Here is a 22,330-nt window from a genome sequence, read left to right on the forward strand (position 1 = left end):
ATTTTATTTTATAGGCCATTTATTATTGTGTAATTGCTTGTCAATTATTTTTATTTGTATTATTTTAAAAGATTATTTATTTATTTATTTATTTGAAAGAAAGAGAGGAGAGGCAGAGAGAAAGAAGGAGATCTCCCCTCTACTCTCCAAATGCCCACAATAGCCAGGGCTGGATCAAACTGGATCAAACTGGAGCCCAGAGCCAGAAACTCCATCTGGGTCTCCCATGTGAGAGGCGGGGACTCAAGCACTTGCTCCATCATCCGTTGCTTCCCATGCACTTCAGCAGGGAGCTGGATCGGAAGCAGAGTAACTGGGACTTGAATGGACTTTTCAGTGTGGGATGGGGGCATCCGCATTGGCAGCTTAACCTGCTACATCACAATACCTGCCCCTATTATTCTATTACTTATTTTGTTACAAATTCTAAATAGAATCATTTTGTAGAAAATTTCTCACCCATAAAGCCTCAACCCAGGTGAAAAATAAATTAGATTTTCTGTACAGTTAATTTTAAAACAATAAAAGTATTATACTGAAATCCTTATCAACATAAAATAAATTAATACATTTACAAAAGTAATACTTATAAGTATTTTGCATCCTCTAAAAATCATTCAAGACATTTGGAATCATGTAGAAAGAACTTAAAGTGACAGTGATGTGTTTTTAATCAATCTTTGATAATTTACTGAGTTTTAGTTAACTTTTTGAAAGAAACTTTTGGTGTTTAGTCAATGGGAAGAAAAGATGTTTGTGGATATTTCCCCTTGTTTCTAGTTCACTTGGTAGATGATTTTTCAAAAAAAGATTTATTTCCCTTATTTATTTGAAGAGCACCATCAAAGAGAGATGGAGAGATGGGGTGGGGGGAGAAATCTCCCATCCGCTGGTTCATTCCCCAAATGCCCACAATGGACCAGACTGGGCCAGGCTGAAGCCAAGAGCCAGGGGTTAGGAACTCCACTCTGGTCTTGCACATGGTAGCGGGTAACCAAGTACTTGAGCCATCCTCCTCTGCCTTCCCAGGTGCTGGATCAGAAGCAGAGCAACAAGAACTCAAAGGCACTCCAGTATGGGCTCTGCCGGTGGCTGCTTAACCCCCTGCACCATGGCACCAGCCCCCACTTGGTGGATCTTGGATTTGTATCACAGCCTGTGAAATCCTGAAAGGAACACAAGCCAAAAGCAGTCATCACACCTCTTCTTCTCAGTGCCTTGAGCTGAGGTGTCTGGCAATGGAGCACCATCTCATATGGGAACTTTGAAAATCATGTCTCATGTCCCCTCAAAGTCTAAATATAACATCCCTGATGCCCTGCGACTTAGATTCCTTTAAATCATAGCAGGTGCTTCATCACTGTGTGTGTGCAGCACGTGTCCAGGATGAAAGTCCCAAACTGGAAGCAATGAGAAAAGCGCCACTGTTCAGAGGCTCAAGGTCTGAAAATTCACTTTCTTCAAAACATGTCGGGACCAGCACACTTACCAGGCATTCTTCTGGCTTGCTGACCTTGGAGCTCTATGTGTCTTCATCTGAACGTTTGTCTGTAGGGTCAGCATATCACGGCAAGTGGAAGAGTTTGAAATTAGGACATACTTAGTGAGCATTCTTTCGTAACTTTCTATTAAATAAAAACCCCTACCACGCCTCCTGGTGCTGTTTGCAGTCTTGTGTGAGCGCTGTGAATCATGGCACAGAGGTGAATAGCGAGTGTGAGGGGCGCGTAGGGAACGGCAAGCACCACCTCTCTCCAGCTAAGGTGTGGGGGTGAACTCAGCCCGTGGCAGCAGCTCCCGGTGCTGTGTCCTACAAGCTGAGGGAAGTCAGATGCTGCATTTGCGCAGGTCCAGGAGGGTCTCTAACGTGACTGTGGTGAGACTCTTGACAGGGCTTCCACTGAGAGTTTTGGAAGATTGCAGTTTGACAAGCTATGACTAAATGAATAAGCGGCACACATGCTTACTATTGATGTTTTCTCTCATTTCCTATAAGAAGTGCTCTGTCAAGGCCAGCTTTTAGTCACAAAAAGTAAGGAAAGCAGAGGAAGGACTGATCAAGTGACTTCCTAGATGGAGTCCTGCACAGTTATCAAGACACCAGTCTAAATGTGAATCATGGCTTTTTTATATATAAACGTGATTGCATTCTTTCTCTTATGCTACATAATGTAGATTCATAAACCTAGAATGTAAGTCATTACGTAGATAAAGTGCTAGTAGTGAGTAGAGACACATAAAAACAATATATTTGGGTATAGCAAATTTATGTTTTAATATATTCAAGACTCATAAATATTAAGGAGTAATAATAAATAAAGATTGATTATATAAAGCATTTTTCCTTTTACAGTTTTAAAGATTTTATTTATTTGAAAGGCAGAGTTACAGAGAGGCAGAGGCAGAGAGAGAGAGAGAAGTCTTACATTTGCTGGTTCATTCCCCTAACAGCCATAATAGCCAGAGCTGGGCCGATCCAAAGCCAGGAGCCTCTTCCAGGTCTCTCACATGGATGCATCTTTTACCCAGACCACAGCAGAGAGATGGATAGGATGTGGAGCAGCCGGGACTCGAACAGTCGCCCATGTGGGATGCCAGCACTGCAGATGGTGTCTTCACCCACTATGCCACAGCAAGGGCCCCTCCACAATTTTTTATATGAAACACAAATCAAATATATAGAGGTCAGCTTAGTGCCTTAGATTGATGGCATTACAGTCTAACATATTCTTTTTTACTGTTAAACTGAACTCTCACTGGAAAGTCAAGGAACAATTAATTTCTTCCTATTAAGGCAGTTTTAATTTCTCTGGTTTTAATTGTGAACTTCAATTTAATGAGGACTTGCCATTTGTCCTGGGATCTAATACCTCTATGGTCAAGCTAGGCCTGGTGGACTTTGACTTCTGCAGATTACTGTCCAGAATGTCCTAGATGGAATTGAGAATGTCTCTTTTAATCAGTAGAGTGTCTAATGATGGGTGTAGCAAAGAAAAAAAGAGACAGATTGCATTGCCATGAACAGTAATCTATAATTATTTACAATCACATTGATCGCATTTTTAATGTGCAGCCAATTTAATATTTTTTTCTGCAAATGAGTCATTGGAACATAAAATTTGGGTACATTTGTAATATCCTGATGGGACCTATCCACCGTGAGTCAATGGATATTAGGATATTGCCTGGATCACTGACCTACGCAAGTCTGTGGATCCTTTATGGAAATGCACTCCAAAGGTGCCTCTATGGCTGAGTCACAGTAAAAACAAGGAAGCCAACTGGGTCCCGCCTGTGACGCCTTGTGAATGAGCTCAGATGAAAGCACGTGTTTTTAATTGTGTCCGTTCACTTCGGCAAAGTGTTTTTATTCCCAACGTGGTGGAACATTTCATTAACAACAGGGAAACACCTCTTTGCCAGTGGGGTTGAACAGGCTCCCGTCCACATTCTCATTTTATTTCATCAGACTGGACGTCCCTTCCTTCCCTTTCTCCTGTTTCGGCCACGAAAAACGCGTGCACACACGCACACAGGCTGTGTTCTCTCTTCCTGCTTGCCAGCTGTGGTGCTGCAATGCCAAGTTCTACCATTTTTTTTCCCAGCAGCAACAGCAGCAGCAGCCACATCTGGATCTGTGAAACTTTAACCTTGGCTGTTTTCCTTCTCTTCCTTTGCAGCCTTCCAGGCACCTGTGGATGTCCTGTACGTACACGATGACATCAAACCGGTCAGAAATCTGACTCCCCTGATATAATGAACAATGATTAGTTGGAAGCATATAAAACTGTGAGCCGCTAGTTAAAAAGAACAAGTTCAATACATTGAGATAAGGAGCACTGAAAACTTAGCTGGAAAATTAAGTGAATTTAAAACTGCCCATATAACTAGAGTCCCCAGACCCTTTCTTTTTAAAATTTATTATAAAATTGTGGGCTGCGATTAAAAGCAAGAACTCAACAGACTTTGTCTAAGGTAGAAATCTCTGCCCATAAAATATTAAGCCCTGATTTCAAGCTAAAAGAACTTTGGAGGGAAGCCAAAAAAATTCTTCCAAATACCCCTGGCAAATTTCTTAATCATCTTAGATAGGTGGTGTTTTTTTTTTTCTTTTTTTTTGTTCCCTACAGTTTCTGATGTCTTCTCGGGCTTCAATCTAAATTACTGCAAAGTGGGATTTGGAGATTATTCAGCAAAGCAATCAATAATTCAAAGAAATTATGTCACAGGCATCGACTACTTGAATCTCCAGTCTATAGATATCTACAAATGTCATGGTGGCCAAATGCAAAGCCTGGCATACTGACTTGGGGTACAGATCCCAATAGCATGATGCTGTCCATCCTTTCCCTGACACAGAATCACTGGCATATGTTTTGGATACCTGGGTTAAATACCCTTGGATATGAATGTCAAAGAGTAGGGTGGGCAACATTCTTGATGCCAGAGGCCATTTGGGTACTCATATTAGCATTCATTCATGGGCCATAGGAAATGATCAACTTAAAAATTACCAGCTACAGACTATTGAATTTTGAGTCCTGGTTGCCTGGACAGAGCCTGACCAAATGATTTTGCAGGCCTTACATGGGCCTGCAGGCCAGAAGTACCCCCTGTAACCCATAGACACACTGCCCCAATAGTGAATATACCTATCTACACTTTTCATCATCTTTGGTTTTTATGCAATCCAAACCCCTCTTATTAGAGTGTAGAGGAAGAATATTGTAGGTGTGAGCATGAGCTTTATGGATGAATTGTAAAAAAAAATGTGCTTGTAAAATTGTAAAATAATCACTCAACTGTGTAGACAATAAATCAAAATTAACACCACCATACCCTGTGTACCATAGGAAAGAAAAATGGTAGCAAGTAGAAAATCAGTGGGCTGATAATTATTCTGAGTGGTTAGGGAAAGCAAGTTAGATAATATCCTTTCTATAACAATACAAGAAGAATGTATAGATCTCTTCCCACTTAACTACCTTAAAAACTCTGTCATGTGTATCTTCAAAATGTTTACCTATGCTATTTACCTAAACCGATTGTCTCCACTGAAAGTGTTAAAAATCATTAGATCTTACTACTTACATATTTATGATGTTTATATTTTCTTCATCAGTTTCTTCAATTGTTTTAAAGTTTTAATATTAGGCTCCTTAATTGTTACATAGGCACAATTTTAATCTTTTAAAAATTTATTGTACTTATTTGAAAGGGAGAAGAAACAGAGAGAGAGAACCTCTATCTCATATCTGCTGTTTTACCCCACAAATGCCCACAACAACTAAGGCTGGACTAGGCCAAAACAGGAGCTGGGAACCCCATCCGTATCTCCCAGCGGATGGCAGGTACCCAACTACTTGTACCATTATCTGTTGCTTCCCAGGTGCACATTAGCAGGAAACTGGAACTGGGAACACAGCCAGGACTCAGACACCAAGAAGGACATATCTCCCATCCACTGCTTTATTCCCTAAGTGCCTACAACATCCAGGGTTGGATCATGCTGAAGCCAGGAGCCAGGAACTCAATCCAGGTCTCCCATGTGGGTCGCAATGAGCTAAATAATTGAGCCCTCATTACCTCTGCCACCAGAGCGCAAATTAGCAGGAACCTATAATGGGAAACAGAGTTGGTACTCAAACCCAAATACCCCAATATGCAGGCCTACAAAGAGGCATCTAACCCCTGCACCAGGTGCCTTCCCATATACTTTTTTCAAACTTTTATTTAATAAATATAAATTTCCAAAGTACAACTTTTGGATTATAGCAGCTTCCCCCCCCCATAACCTCCCTCCCACCCACAACCCTCCCATCTCCCACGCCCTCTCCCATCCCATTCACATCAAGATTCAATTTCCATTACCTTTATATACAGATCAACTTAGTATATACTAAGTAAAGATTTCAATAGTTTGTACCCACACAGAAACAGAAAGTATGAAGTACTGTTTGAGTACTAGTTATATCATTAATTCACATAGTACAACACATTAAGGACAGAGATCCTACATGGGGAGTAAGTGCACAGTGACTCCTGTTGTTGATTTAACAATTGACACTTATTTATGGCGTCAGTAATTACCCGAGGCTCTTGTCATGAGTTGCCAAGGCTATGAAAGCCTTTTGAGTCTGCCAACTCCGACCTTATTTAGACAAGGTCATAGAAACGTGCCAGGGGACTCCAATTCAATCTCATCAAGGTGGCATGTACCAATGCCATCTCACTAGTCAACGTGATCAGTTTCAGTTCATAATTGATCATAATGATAGGATTAAGAGTCAAAGGGATCACATAAACAAGACTAGTGTCTGCTAATACTAGCTGATAGAAAAGGGAGAGAACCATCCAACATGGGAAGCGAGATACACAACAGACTCATAGAATGGCAGATGTCCTAAACAGCACTCTGGCCTCAGAATCAGCCCTTAACGCATTTGGATCCGGCTAAAAAGCCCATGAGAGTATTTCAGGCATGGAAGGCCAAGATATTCTTGCAAAAAAAAAACTAAATGAAAGATCTCTGTGAGTGAGATCCCAGTGGAAAGAATGGGCCATCAAAGAAGGAGGTACCTTTCTCTGAAGAGAGGAGAGAACTTCCACTTTGACTATGACCTTGTCCCATATACATTTTTAATTGTCCAACCACAAGAATAAGCAACGGGGCACATACACCAGAACCACTTATTCCTGTTCGATATGAGCCAGGGATGCCTTAAAAGGAATTGAATATAACTGGGTTTGCTTTTCTTTTGCTTATGTTACTTCCTGCCAGAATCTGTTTTGATTATGCTTTTATCTTTAATCATTAGGTAAGAATATAGGGCATCTGATATTGATTGTTATGTCTGACCTCAAATCACTGGCTTTGGGTGAAGGGTACAGTGGGACTCATTGCTTAAACCAACAGGTACAAGCCCTAAATTTGCCAGAAAAGTAATGACAAAGTTATTGCAGTGTAGGACATTAATTTATGCCAAGGGGACAAAGGCCCCGTGTGAAGGCACAAGGAGAAACACGAAGATATAATCTAAAGAGCAAGCCTTTTGGAATGACACACTAGTCAGGAAGCAATATTGTAGTTTCTTAAGGATGGAAACCTTCTCATGTGTCTTCTGATAATGATCTCTTTACTCTGTCTTTTCCTCTTTCCTCTGTCCTTTCTCTTTTCTTTCACCCCATCTCTCTCTTTCTTCCAAGAACTAAACATTTATTTTGAGTCAGAAGCTTCTCTAGGACATGGTGTTCAAAGGATCATTAATGTTTATTTATGGTTACCAAACTCTTGTGATAGCACAAATGAGCTTTTGGAAAAGTGAAGATGAGGACGCCAGATTATTTTTTTTCCATGTTGGTTGCCATAAAAGTAACCACCCTCAGTGACTTCTAATTTTCATTCATCAATTCATGTCTGGATGTCTGGTTTCTGAGAATACTCCTGAAGATGAGGCTGGCACTTTTACTTCTGTGTAAATTATAAACTCCCTTACTTATACAAAGGGAATTTATATACAAGCCAATAAAAATAGACTACTTTAAGATAAATGGAGCCGCCCATACAAAAAGATATAATTCATATACTCAGAACTGTAATCTATCAGCTATCATTCCAATGAGTTCAAAAAATGATCCTTGTGTTTTATTTATTTTGTGGTAAATGTATGTGAATACTACATTTTTCCCACTAATCCTTGTCTGAATTTTATCTCAGGCTAAAAAAATCAAGCCTAAAAAGAACAAGAAGTAGAAAAAAATAAAGTCTGAGTGTTGTCCATTCATCAAAAAGACTATATCCCAGCAATGATTTCTGTATTGACATATGCTGCATTTGAAGGCTTTTAGGCTTGCAATCTGTGAGCAAATGCCACTTTCTCTCCATTAGCTAGCAGTGGTGAAAGTTATAAACATAGAGCTAGCAAAATAAATCTACTTTGGAACTTAAACTCATCCCTAAAAAATAATTATAATGTACAAATAGTAATTGTACAAATTTGCAGAGTATCTCCTAATCAAATTATTATAAAAGACCTTACAAATTTCAAGAATATTTTAACATGTTCTCATAGTTTCTCTGCTATGAATTTCACACACTCTTTGTTAATACCTAGACTCTCTGTGAAAGGTCCTGGTATACTGCTTAGCATGTAGCAAGGTTTTGGTATTTTTCCACAACCTTTGCCTACCTGTTTTTCTTTCTCCAGTTCTCGGTTTCACCGTCTCATATCATTCTAGGATCTTTTCTTCCTCTCCTTGTCATGATGATATTTCACATGAAGTGTTACCTGACTGTTTCACTTAAAAACGACTACTTGCTTCCTGTTGTACTTGAACATACGTAAGGGCCTGGATTAAGTGAGTTTATGTGTATTATTGGAATCATCTCATATGTCAACATTCACCTCCCTGGAAATATTTTACATCTATTAAGTGTAGAGATCAACTCATTGGTAGATTTTTCAGATTTCAGACTACTGATCATTTTATTTTTAATGAATAGATGATTTTTTCAATTTTTGAAACATTTTTAACAAGCACATAAAATTGTACTATATAGGGAATACCAAGTGATATTTGATATGAGTATACTTGTGTAGTGTCTACATCAGAGTAAATGTATTTGTTTCCTCAAACCTTTAACATTTCTTTATGGTGGAAAAACAAGACTTCACTGTATGAAAACATACAAAGTCTTAATGGAGAAATACGCATTTACTATAGGGACCCTCCCATACACTAGAACCCAGAACTTCCGACTCCTGTCTAACTATAACTCAGTGTCTGTTGAGCAGCTTTTCCCTATCCACCCTCCTTCCCTGCTCAGCCCTGGTAACCGCCATGACACTTGTAACTCCTGTGAGATCACCTCTGTTTGGATTCCACGTGTGGATGAGATCATGCAGTAACTGTCTTCCCATGTGCTTATTTCACGTCACATACCGATCTCCAGTTCCACCCCAACTCTTGCAAATGGCAGGACGTCATGCTTTGTTATGGCTCGGTGGTATTTTAGTGTGTAAATCTACCACATGTTGTTTATCCGCTCATCAGCAGCTGAACATATCCATTGCTTCTTCTCCCTAACTGTTGTGAATACTGCTACGGTAAACATGGAGGAGCAGATATCTCTTGGGCAGGCTAGTTTAATTGTTCATTCTATTGTTCTCCGTAGCTGCATAGCTGACGTCCTCCCGCCAACAGTATGCAAGGGCTCCCTTTCTTCCACATCCTTGCCAGGATTTGTTTTCTTTGTCACCTGATCTTTTAAACATGGGTCTATGATGTTGTGCTCATAACAGCTCTGAAACTATTCTTAACAAAAGGATAGCATGTCTTTTTTAATTTAAAAGAAAACATTTTTAACATAATGGTATGAAACCAAATAAACACACATTTAAAATATTTAATAAGTACTTCTTTATAAGTTCTTCTTTAGCACTAGTAAACCATAAAAAATAAAAATGAGCCACTCTATTTCTAATTCACTAACTATGGAGTAAAACTGGTTTGTCCATGAGTTTTGCTTATAAGTCTTAAACCCAGAATGAGTCAAAAAAAATCAAGAAAATTGTTGGTTTTGGTTATAAAACACAACCTTGCCTTATGGTATGTTTCTCTTTGAATGATAGAATTGGCCAGTTTAGAATGTGGTGGGATGTCCCATTTAAGGTCACAGCGAATGCCCTTGCACAGGCGACCAATGCCTTTCCTCTGCCTGACCTGTGGGAACAGCTGTGTAATTCATCTCCTCCGCCGAGTTGCCAAGGTGGTCCTTTGAAAATAGGTCAGCTCACAAGGCAGTGGTGTTCAGCCGTAAATCAGGCATCTGGCCATTTGTGACAACATGGATGAACTTGGAGGACATTGTGCTAATTGAAACAGCCAGACAGAAACAAGTTCTGCGGAATCTCAAAAATGGCAAACTCAAAGGACCAGAGACTAGGACAGTGACCACAAGGGATGGGGGTGGCGGAAATGAGCCAATCTGATCAGAATGTGCAAATGTTCACTGGCAAGATGAGCAGTGGTGGTGGTGATGAGAAAGCATGGGTGGTGAGGAATGCAGTCACGGATTTGACTACAAAAATTCTTACACAACATATGTGAGTAGCAAATCGTCACGTTGTACACCTTGAGCATGTTTTGTCTTTATTTGCCATTTAAATATGTTTTTAAATAAATTCAAAATGAAGCGGACCGTTTCACATCACTCTACTGCTCAAAGCCTTCCATCACTTCTGAGGCTCCCCATCGGCCGCCCGTTCCTTAAAGGTCTAACAAGGTCCTTGTAGCGGCCTCCCTCATCCTCTGACCTCGTCTCCCTGCATGCCCCGGCTCAGGCCACCGCGGTCTCGCAGTCCTCCTTGCTAACCCCGGGACACCGCCACCTGTGCACTTGCAGTCTCTTCTTCCTCATATTCAGATATTCTGCGCCCGACTTTTTGCTTTTATTTGGATCATTTTGCAAATGCCCTCATTAAGGAAGCTCTCCCTGACCTTCCTACGTAAAACAGAACCTGCCAGTGCTTTCTCTCCTTTCCCTGACTTTTGTAGGTTTTTTTATCTTAATCATATTTTGATATATTTATTGATCCTCTCTTCTTTCTGGAATATGAGTTTCATAAGGGCAGGGACTTGGCTTGAGCATGCCTAACTCCAAAGCTTAGAACTCTGCCTGCTGCACAGTTGACACAACCTAAATACTCTTTAACACAGACAGGTGGGTAAACAGATGCATGGGTAGACGTCCGTTCTCCTTTGTTATAGGACCACTCTTAAAGTAAAAGCAAATAAAAATTATTGCATATGTAGAATTTATTATTTTAGCAGTAACACTAGTGTTTGCGCTCTTTATTATGTAAAGAGTATCACTTTTTCTTTCTTCTTGACTATAAACTCTTTTAGGGAAGAGGTTGGTATCGTGTCAACTAGATGTTTCTACCACACCACACATTCCATGTACATTTTATCTATCAATAAATACCTGTGGAATGTTGAAACAATGAAGTCATCTTTGTGACTGATAGCTATATTGGTGTTAGGTCACATGTGAATTTTCCCAACAATTTTTGCCTTTATTTTGTAGTCTATTTAGCTGAACATATTTTGATATGTACTTTAATTTTCATGATAGAAAATGACTTTAAGACCACACACTTCATCATGAATTTCAATCTCTCAAAAAAAAGAAATTCAGAAATTATTTTGACTCTTCTTTTTAAAGATAAAAAATTATGCATTTTCCTATAATTCTAGTTTGGTGAAATAAAATTGTCAATGTACATATAATCATCACTTTTTTTATGTATCTGTATCTACCAGCCAAAAACAGCATTTGCTTTGTTTCAACCATATGTTCTTTTCTTTTTGCTCTACAACAATCTTGTTTTTGTTCATTCATTGGAGCTGGCAGATAACTATAAGGGTTTGAATTCCGAAACCAATTCAGCATTAACTTTATATCCATGACCAATGTCAAATCTGAACTCTGTCTAATGGAAATACTGAGTAATCTCATGTTAATCTCTTCTGTGTACCAGTGCTGACGTGCACTAATGAACACGGGTTGATTGGAAACGCCAGTAGGTTACCGTCGTCCTGTAGAGTTTGCTTTTGTCAGAGACCACCCTAGGAAGCTGTCCCACCCACCCAGGTCAGGCTGCTGCTCTCAGCAATATTGCAGAGGTCTGCATACACTCTGTAATTAAGAAATCCTTGACTCAGGTGCCAGGAACGTAAGTTGGTTCAGCCATTGAACTTGTAAACCCAGTTCTCCATATTTTATTTATTTACACACTTTGACATTGTGTTATTTTGCCATTAATTAAAATAGCTATGGAATGTAATACATATTTAAAAACCTTAAGAGACTTTATTTTAAGCCACATTCAAAGACTGGGAGAGAACAGATTTTTACTGATTTTAAAGCCACATTTAAATACATATATTTGTCATAAATTTTTTTATTGGGCAGATGTGCTATAACAAAGAAAAAATTACAAGATATTGCTTTCTATTTTTTGTAATACCAAAGAAATTAAATTTTAAATTAAAAAATAAAATCCTTAGCCTGCATTGCATAAACCTTGAGTGACGGTAATCAACCATGATGCGTGACTAAGGCGCACATCTGTCCATATGATTTATGACAGAATAGAATCAGAGGGTAAGCTCTTCATTTTTTAAAGAACTGTAGTTCATTGTAAGATGGGGTCATGCTTAGTGTGGAAGTATGGAAGTGTTTCTTGTGGGTGCTATTTCTACAGGGCTCTGTCTCCTTTTATCCCCACGTTTACTTTTTACTCATTGCGTGCTGCAAGTACCCCCTTGTGAGCCATCACTCAAGAAATGACATGATTTCTTCTCATCAGAGAAATGTTTTCTTTGTAAGTGGTGAATAGTACTTATGTTCTACTTCAGCAGAAGGGGGTCTGTCTGTCATACATGGCATGTGTGAGAGCGTCGTGACCGCTGCCAAGACCATGTAGATTAAGAGCTTTGCTCAAATGAACATTAGCAAACTTCCCATAGCACAGTGAATTGCATATTTTGAAGAAGGAGCCTAGTCCTCCTTTGAGTCTTGATGTCTTTGATTGACATAAATATTACAGTATAGAGAAAAATGCACAATTTAATGTCAGTCTATTGGCAGCTAATATTCAGAGAGCATCAGAGGGTTTTGTCTTATTAATACTTACTATTTATTATGCAATGACTCATGTTCAATATTTGCTGATATTTTGAGAAACAAAATGAAAGAGAGAGATGGACGGACGTGCAGGCCTACCATCCACTGGTTCACTCCCCAAATGCCCACAATAGTTGGGCTGGGCCTGGCCACAACTAGGAGCTGTGAACGCCATCTAGGCAGGGACCCAACCACATGAGTCATCACCTGTTGCTTTCCAGGGAACACATTAGCAGGCATCTGGGATTGGGAGCCAGACCAAGCAATCAAACCCAGGCTCATTGTTGTAAGATGCAGATATCATAACCAGTTTCTTAACCATTAGGCCAAACACCCACCCCTAATGTTTATTTAAAGATTGCTTAGCCTCACAAAGGGTGCACTGTTAGGATTTCCTTCACTTTGCACACAAGGAAACAGAGGCCAGAGTTGAGGCCCCTTGACAAAGGTTGACCATTGAGTCTTATGGAATGAAGCTTTGAATCCAAGCAATGAGATTTTCTTTTCTTACCTATAAACCAATTTAAAAATCACTAACTGCCCAAAATGCTGTAAGAATTAAAAGAGCCAACAGACGTCAAGTGCTTTGAACCAACCCTGAGTGACAGCACGTGCCCAGCAACAGTAGCTGCTGTTCCTCTGGCATTTGGCCTCAGTGGGTGAAGTTTGATAAATACCCTGCTCACCGCATCCATGGGGTAGATTAAGAGACTATCAGTGCCTTGACATTAAGATTAATGACTTCTTCAGCCATATTTATTTGCGTCATCTGGTGAATACATGCATAAATAGTTACTGACACACATGTATTAGAGCAGTGTAGCGCTGATGTCGTGGTTTGAGGTGTAGTGGTTAGTGTAGCTGATGTCTGGATCTGGTGGGACTGTTCCTTACCACTCAAGTGACATTGTGAAGTGGCTGTATAAAACTGTGATTGACCAATGCAGTCGTACGTGAAAATCATTTTGCCAAACGGTCCCTTTGCTCTGTTCTACTTACTGTAGTGCATATAAAAGGAAGAAAGATGTATGTGCACATTTATAAATACTTAATGAAATTTTAATGATTTTCTTAAACTGTTTTGAAATTGTGACTATGTATCCTTGTTAACAATTAATTGGTGATTATCAATTTGGTATTAATATTTGGTTAAATCAGAGGTCCAGGCATTTGACATAGCAATTAAAATGCCACTTGGGACGCCAGCATTCCATTTGGGGTACCTGGGTTTGAGTGCATTCCCAATCCCAGCTTCCTGCTAATGTAACAGAGAGGAAGCGGTGACGGCTCAAGGGCTGCGTTTCTGCCCCCACATAGGAGATCCTGGCGAGTTCCTGGTTCTTGGATTCAGCCCAGCCCAGCCCAGCTCTGGCTGTTGTGAGCATTTGCAGAGTATATGGCGGATGTTCACTCTCTCTCTCTCTCTGCTCTTCAAATAATTAAATAGATAAATAAAGTTTTTTAAAAATATTTATTTGAAAGAGTTACACAGAGAGAGAAGGAGAGGCAGTGAGAGAAGAGAGAAAAACAGAGAGGTCTTCCATCCGCTGGTCACTACCCAGATGGCCACAATGGCCGGAGCTGGGTCTATCTGAAGCCAGGAGCCAGGAGCTTCCTGGTCTCCCAAGCAGGTACAGTGACCCAAGCAGTAGGGCCATCTTCCACTGCTTTCCCAGTCCATAGCAGAGAGCTGGATTGGAAGTGGAGCAGCCGGGTCTCGAACCAGCACCTATATGGGATGCCGGCACTGTAGGCAGTGGCTTTACCCGCTATGCCACAGTGCTGGCCCCAATAAATAAGTTTTAAAAAGTAATTATGGCATTAAATATGAAAATACATGTTCATTTTTAATTAAAAATATTTGAACAGCAGGGAGAAAGAGACAGACACAGAGAGCCTCTGTCCACTGGTTCACTCTCCAGATGCCCCCAGTAGCCAGAGCTGGGCCAGGCTCACGTTGAGAGGCTGGAGCTCACTTCAGGTCTCCCACAAGATGACAAGGATCCCAGCGCCTCAGCCATGACCTACTGCCTCCCAGTGTGCACCTGCCGGAGAGCCAGGAAACAAGTCCACACACTCTCATATGGGCTGTGGCTGTGCCAAGCCGCATCTAAGTCACCACCAAACACCTGTCCCCATATTTTTATTTTTTTCAGCATTTAACTACTTTAGTATTGATATTTTGTAGTCTGTATTTCAATATTTAAATAAATATTCTGTTTTTAAAAACCATCAATTGTATACCAACTGCCTAAGAGTTACTCACTTATTTTAGTGAATGAAAAAAAGAGGCGGAGACATGACCTGAAACTGTATTTGACTGACAACTTTTTTTTTAGTCATTGTTTTGTTTATTTCATCATTTATGGTTTTCCTTTTCTGGTGCAAATATCTCATGATAAATTGAGTTTCAAGGAGCAAGTATATCTTCTGAAACACATTTCTTTCAAAGCTTATTTAGAAACCAGTCATTCTTGATCCAACTTTGCCGCTTCAGGCCTGCCTGGAGTAGTTGCATTTCCATGCAGTTTGTCCTTAGAAATGCTGTCCATCAGAGAGCAGTTACTTCAGTTAAATAATTTATTGGCGACTCAGTGAGCACAGTAACTGATGAAATCTGTTGAGACAAGGCATAGTCAAGTCGAGTGAGTGTGAAATGTACTGCGAATTTTTGAAAAGCAGAGGCAGGCTCTAGGAGCAATGCACGACAGTGCCTCTGAAACGGGAGGATTCTGTGTGCTGCTAATGTGTGTAAGCTGAAGACCCTGCGATGCTTAAAGAGCAATCTCATGAAGCATAAGCTAAAACTGGAGGAATGAAGCTGGCCTATGATAAAGCTGTCCTTAAAGAAAAAGGGAAGGGTGAGAGCCTGTTACCTCCACAGCTCCAGAGAGGGAGGGCTCCCGCTGAGTGAGCCCGGCCGCAGGTGCTGTCAGGATCCCTACCTTCCTGCCTCGCTCTCCCATGGTCCATATTTAATCTTCTACAGGCAGCCCTCTATCTCTAGAGAACGCAGAGGGAAAACCAAAAATTAAGTGAAGAGGCAGTACAGTCAGCGGCCAGACACAGGTTCACTGTATTAACAGTCCCCATCCGTGACCCAGAATCCACATGTATTCTGCTTTGGTCTAAAAGTCCCCGAAGGCGACATGTGACGAATGCCTCTCTGGACAAGCGCAGCCCGGGGGAGGGATGGAGGGAGTTTCCAAAGCCCGGGAGCTGCAGGTCTCATTCAAATGGAGGCGTCCTGGTAGTGGACGGCTCCCAGCGCCTCGTAGAATTTCCTGATGTGTGAAAACACAGTTCTCGCTGGTGTTGCGAGCTGGGGCCGGGCATGCTGGTTTGTTTGGCGCCTGCTACTTGTGAGAGCTTCACCTTTTCCATTTTTAGAAAATGTGAGGCAGCAAAAAGGGTTTTGACAAACTGCAGAGCCTGCAGAGTGCAATCGGCCTGGTGGAGGGCACCCCAGCACCCGGCCCGGCCCTTGCCTTCGTCTGCCCGCTAGCTTTGTGCGACATTCTCCACCTCTGGATTATAGTTTGAAAGTGAAGTCAAAGAATGTGACTCTGGAAGATTAAAGATTCTTTGTGAAAATTCATCAGAAAACAATAGGAAAGAAGACGCACAGGAGCTCCTGAATGGTAACTCTGCCTGCTTCTCCCTCCTTCCTCTCCCTCTCTCCTGTCATATTCTCTCTCTCCCTCTCTCCTGTCATACTCTCTCTCTCCCTCCCTCCCTCTCTCTCTCTCTTTCTCTCTCTCTCTCTCTCCAAGCATAATATATAGCTTTACAGCACCTCTTTTGTCGTGCTAATTGATGACTTGATAGAATGGCAATGCACTCTGTATAATTCAAAAACAAAGGAGTTTTTGCTATGTTTGTAGTTAGTGAATTTTTATTTGTGTATATCCATTCTATGTGTTGGGCAATAAGTCCTTATTTCAGTTTAAGGATCTTAAGTTATTATATTTTCATGATATTAGCTGACTTATCTCTAGATAGCTCCTTATATCAGTATTTATTTTGGTTTTGATTACAGTGATATTAAAAGTGCAGAATGGCATATGTAAATTAAGGCAGGAATCTTTAATTTTAGCGACTTTATTTCAGTTAACAGCTCTCATATTAAAATGAAAAATTAGAAGACGATCAAAAAATTTATTCTGAAAACAGGGAGGGCTTCTTTTAGTGAATAAGGAAAGAAAATGAAGTTGGAGGAAAAGGAGACGAAATTGCAAAAATGAAAAGAAAAAGGTATTGGTAATACAAAAATACCACAAAATCTGAGAGAGAGCATTCCCTATAATTTCATCCAATGCATATATTTAAAATAAATAATCAGATTGTGGGTAAAAGTGTGCTTAAAAATTACATAGCATCAAATGTCTTAATATAAGATGTAGGAGCCAGGTTAAGCATTTGAGTATAATTATAATATATTTGTGCATAATATTTCATGAAAAATTTCTTCACCAGAAGCCTATTGAAACGTCTGCTAAATCTGGCTATTTAGAAAAAGAGCAGGACTGCATTGATGAACTGCCTCTGGATTCTTTATTATTGAGATGGTCAAGCATGAAAGATTTAAGTCACCAAAGATTTGCTTACATAATTGTTTAAGAATACAAATTATTGAAAGGTCAATTTTAGCAGAGCTAATTAGACCACTTTTTATTAAGTGTTTCTATCCTATGATTTTATGACATAATTGTTGTAGCTGCTGTTTCAAAACCAGAGCTCAAAACCCTGCCTATTGTTGTTGAGCCCAGGAGTATAAGAATTATGTGGACTTTCGTATCTTCTGTGATGGTGGTGTTATTAATAAAACCTGGGTTCCAAAACTTGCAGATATTGGAGGAAATATTTCAAGTTTTCTCTAGCCCAGTCATCTACACTTGTACATTCATATCTATTCAGAAAACTGACAGTTTAATATTTACATGTAGCTTTTTCCCTTTTTACAAATGGCATCCTCTTTTGTAAAAAATATGTGTGTGTATGTATATATATATATTTATTTATTTATATTCATTTGAAAGGGAGAGCAGCAGAGAGAAACGCAGAGGGATCTTCCTTTTGCTGGTTCCCTCCCCAAATGCACACAACAGTCAGGGCTTAGCAGAGCCAAAGCCGAGTCGAGAACCCTGCTCTGGTCTCCCACTTGGTGACAGGGATCCATGTACTTGACGGATCACCGTGATGCCCCCAGGGTGCTCACTGGAAGGAAACTGGATCAGAAGCAGAGCAGGGCCTGAATCAAGGCACTCTGATGCGCAATGTGGTGGTCTTAACTGCTGAAGCAAATGCCCACCAAGACAGACAGATATGTCTCAGTTTACATTTTGAGATGCTTTAGAGTCTTTGGAGTTACGTTTTGGTTGATTAACTACCCAGCTGATGTGATCACACTTGCTAGAACAGATAGTGGAAAATCACTCCAAGTAAACAGTGAACTTCTCCAGATAATGCGCTTCTCAGTTAATTGGTTATTTGCTTACTTATTCTTCATAATTCTAAAGCACCATGACCAGATTGTTGTGAGATTATAGTAAATTAAACTGTTTACTCCAATAGTTTTGCATTTTTTCCCTTCCTTTTGTATTCAGAGAACACTAGCTTTTACTCAGAAAATGACTTCTGCCCCAGTTGTGGCTGCTGGTGTCTGGAATTCCTACTTTGCCAAGGGAGACAGGGCATGAAATCAGTTCTGTCTATAGCAGGCATGGCTTGGCTGAGCCGCTGTGGCCATCAACTCTGGCGTACTGTTTTCTCTACATCTTTTTCTTCTGGGCACTTTCTGTTGCACCGTTCAATCAGTGACGCTAGACCAAGCTGTACTGTGGTAACAAATGAGCCCAACATCTGTGTGGCTTAGAACAACACGCTGTGAGTGGTGCACGTGTTGTACATCCATCACGAGACAGCTTGTGCTCCGCCATCATTCCACAGGGAAGTGGCACCCGCTGTCTGAGGCATCCCAATCTCCACGCAGAGACGTGGGAGCCAGGGCAGCACCGTGAGCCGGCTCCTAGAGCGCACTGCTCAGACCTGGCACAGGTGACACTGGTCACTCCCCAGCACAAGTCAAAGCCAGTGCAAGGCTGTCTCTGTAGTCTTTGTGTTCCCAATGCTCCCAAGGAGTGAAATCACAGATGTAAGGATCTCTTCCATAATTCAACGTTTACCTCTTTATCCACTTGCCAAAAATAGTCTCACTGAGTGAATCCTGAGGGACTTCCATCGAAACGAGGGCCAGGTCTAGAATGGACTGGAGAGGCTGTGGGGCACACACTTGTGGGCTAGAAAAGGTGGAGTTCCATGTGTGAGAGTCTCTTCACTCACCATGAGCACACTTTTGGTAGCTAACACACCTTTCTATGACACAGTCACTCAGTAGGCCCACTCTTATCTCTGACGTCAACTGTATTAAGCGTATGTAGCCATCCAGCTTAAGACGAAAGAAAATGCCAGTGCCTTAACAGTTCATTGAAAGAATGAAACACCGTTGATAAAATGTCGACGAGAACAATAAACCGTCAATGAAACTTATTCCTAAAGAACTACAAATCAATATTTTGTTTTTGCAGAATTAGAAAATAAATTGCTTCTGTGGGCGATATTATAATCATAGATATTTTCTTTCCTATGATTTTTACTATTTTGTTCTCCAGATTGAATTCTTTTGATTTGGATGGCAATAGGAATTTAGAGAAAATAAGTACTTAAAATGTATCACAGCTGGTATTTTCAAAATATAATGATAAATATTATGTAATTGGATTCAAGTAGTTAGTGTGGTTAGAGGCTTCTCCTTTGTTCATAATGTTGCAAAGGGAAAAAGTAACAAATTGACACTGTAAACAGCAGTAGAAGATGAGATATTGTGAACACCAGGAAGCTTCAAAAATGTTTATTCCAATAATGTTTGTAGCTATGATTAAGAAATAATAGAAAAATGTAGTCTCTAATTAGAAATATAATCAGGGCAAGAATTACACATGTTTAGAAGAGGATATAAGAAATATTCAGAAGGAAATAGAGATTCCAGAGTGTTGGTGGAATGAAACATTTGGATGACCTAAGTTGAAAGCTTATCTAATTAAATTATAACAAAGCATGTTTACATCAGCTAAGTATCCTTGAAGGAGGATACACATGTGTGTATGCGTGTGTGTGCAGGCACATGTACATGTAGATGTGTGTGTACATATCAGGGTATTTTTACAAGGTTCTTATGTAAATAGTTCGATACAAGTAAAAGACATGAATTAAAGTTTATAAGGTAGTGTTATTGACATGATGAAGCTTGAGCACTCACACTGTGGGTGAGCACTTCTGTAACTGTTTACAGAATCTGCTTATTTTCTAAGGGGAAAATTGTTTCAGTGTAAATTTTCTGAGAAGCCTATAGGAATTATATGTTATCATTGGGGCTTTCTTTGTGACCTTTCAATGACCCACATCTGTCCCAAGAAATTTGTTCAGGCTGATTTAAAATGTGCTGAAAAAGGCCCTAGGAAGTTTATTTAAGGCAGCCATGGCACTGGACAGTCTTAAACTAAGGACAGATGCACGGATTTCCTAATTAAATAGTTTTTGTTATCTGATGGAAAATTGAAAATGATGAAGCTTCTAGTTTCAATGTCTCTAAGCTAGAAACATTCAAAGGCAGATTGGGGTTTTGAGGTCACTTCTTTTAAGGTGTCACACACATGTGATCAAATGATGCTGATTCCAGCCTGTTTCAGAACCAGTATCACACTGGAGGATCCGGGCCAGTCTAGGTCTTTTAAAGCCCTTGGTGTCATTTCTTCATCTCGATGGTCTCACTAATAGCTTCAAATGTGTTAAAATCTTTGTCCAATATTAAGCATATATGTTTTGTTTTAGAACAAAGGAGAGGGCGATGATGTTTTGGCACAGCAGGTTAAGCCACTGCTTGGGATGCTAGCGTCCCACATTGGAGAGCCTGGAACGAGTCCCACTTCCACTTCCATACAGCTTCCTGCTAATGCACCTCCCAGGAGGTGACAGCTCAGGTACTTGGGTTCCTGCCACCCACATGGGAGACAAGATGAAGTCCCTGCATCCTGACTTTGGCTTGGCTCAGCCCTGGCTGTTAAGGGCATTTGGGAAGTGAACCAGCCAATGGATGGACCCTCTCTCTCTCTCTCCCTCTCCCTCTCTCTCTCATCTTTCTCCTCTGCACTCTGCCTTTCAAACAAAGTAAAAATAAGCTTTAAAAATTGATGGGGCTGGCGCCATGGTATAACCAGATATAGCACCGGCAGCCCATTTGGGTGCCAGTTCAAGTCCCAGCTACTCCACTTCCATTCCAGCTCCCTGCTGGAGGCCTGAGAAAGTCACCGAGGATGGCCCAGGTGCTTAGGCCCTTGCACCCCTGTGGGGGACCCAGAGGAGACTCCTGGCTCCTGGCTTCAGCTCAGGTGCGGTTGTGGTCATTTGGGGAGTGAAACCAGCAGATAGAAGATCTCTCTAACTCTGCTGTTCAAATAAATAAATAAATATTTTTAAAAATTGAAAGGACTTATAAATGTATCCTTTCTTTAAGAACTATGTGAGGCCGGCGCCGCGGCTCACTAGGCTAATCCTCCGCCTAGCGGCGCCGGCACACTGGGTTCTAGTCCCGGTCGGGGCGCCGGATTCTGTCCCGGTTGCCCCTCTTCCAGGCCAGCCCTCTGCTGTGGCCAGGGAGTGCAGTGGAGGATGGCCCAGGTGCTTGGGCCCTGCACCCCATGGGAGACCAGGAAAAGCACCTGGCTCCTGGCTCCTGCCATCGGATCAGCGCGGTGCGCCGGCCGCGGCGGCCATTGGAGGGTGAACCAACGGCAAAGGAAGACCTTTCTCTCTGTCTCTCTCTCTCATTGTCCACTCTGCCTGTCAAAAAAAAAAAAAAAAAAAAAAAAGAACTATGTGATTTTTTAAACAATTATCTTGCCTATTAAGGTATTCTATACTTGCAATGAAAGAAAATTTTAACAAAATGTTTAATTTAGAAATTAATCAGGCTGAGAGGTTAAATTTAACAGACATTAGTTAAATATTTCCCAATTTCTCATTTGCATATTTTAATATTCTAAAAGTTATCAAATTTTATACAACTGAAATATTGTTCTGAGTCTTGGAAAAGTGTAGATGTGTTCCTTGAGTAATGTTCTATGGTGTCTGATGCACTTACTGGCCCCTGGTGTGCTTGCTTCCTCTAAATCTTTACCAAGTATCTTAGCCTTCCAGTCACCCCTGTTCTCTGATCTGTTTCCCCAGCATTTGGTGAATGTGGCTGTCATAGACTCATTATACTGGGGCACCTTTGCTGATCACTCTTCTGATTCCCTTGTGTTCGCTCAAAGACATACATCCATTCAAAGTGAGATATTCATTTAAAATCTATACTTTTTGAATATTAGCCCCTAGTAGGCATTGTTCTATTCACTAGAGATAAAGTAGCAAAAAGAAAAAGAAAAAATATTTCAGCTATTCCGGTTATACAAGCTTAGTTGTGTGTCTTATTTAATTTTGCACCTACAACGTTGCCTAATGTATTTGATATAATAATAGGTGTTTAATGTATTAATGAGTAAACAGACATGTACATTGCAATGTTTAAATAAAAGAATT

At 40.5% G+C, this 22,330-nt stretch overlaps 1 protein-coding gene across 2 annotated transcripts in view; it reads left to right on the forward strand.

The window, feature by feature from the left end:
- Positions 1-22,330, forward strand: part of SEMA3A (semaphorin 3A) — a 488,303-nt gene that overhangs the window by 141,619 nt on the left and 324,354 nt on the right. Inside the window, exon 1 of one of the 2 annotated variants that reach the window (XM_051853018.3) lies at positions 16,196-16,332. The exons of the other annotated variant lie outside the window; for it this stretch is intronic. The gene's annotated coding sequence lies outside the window, so the exon portion shown is untranslated. Of the gene's footprint in view, positions 1-16,195; positions 16,333-22,330 lie in introns of those variants that run through there. 2 annotated transcript variants of the gene reach the window in all.

The sequence above is a fragment of the Oryctolagus cuniculus genome, chromosome 16 (assembly GCF_051225735.1).
Source record: "Oryctolagus cuniculus isolate XC-2025 breed Fujian yellow rabbit chromosome 16, ASM5122573v1, whole genome shotgun sequence".
NCBI classification, from domain to species: Eukaryota; Metazoa; Chordata; class Mammalia; order Lagomorpha; family Leporidae; genus Oryctolagus; species Oryctolagus cuniculus.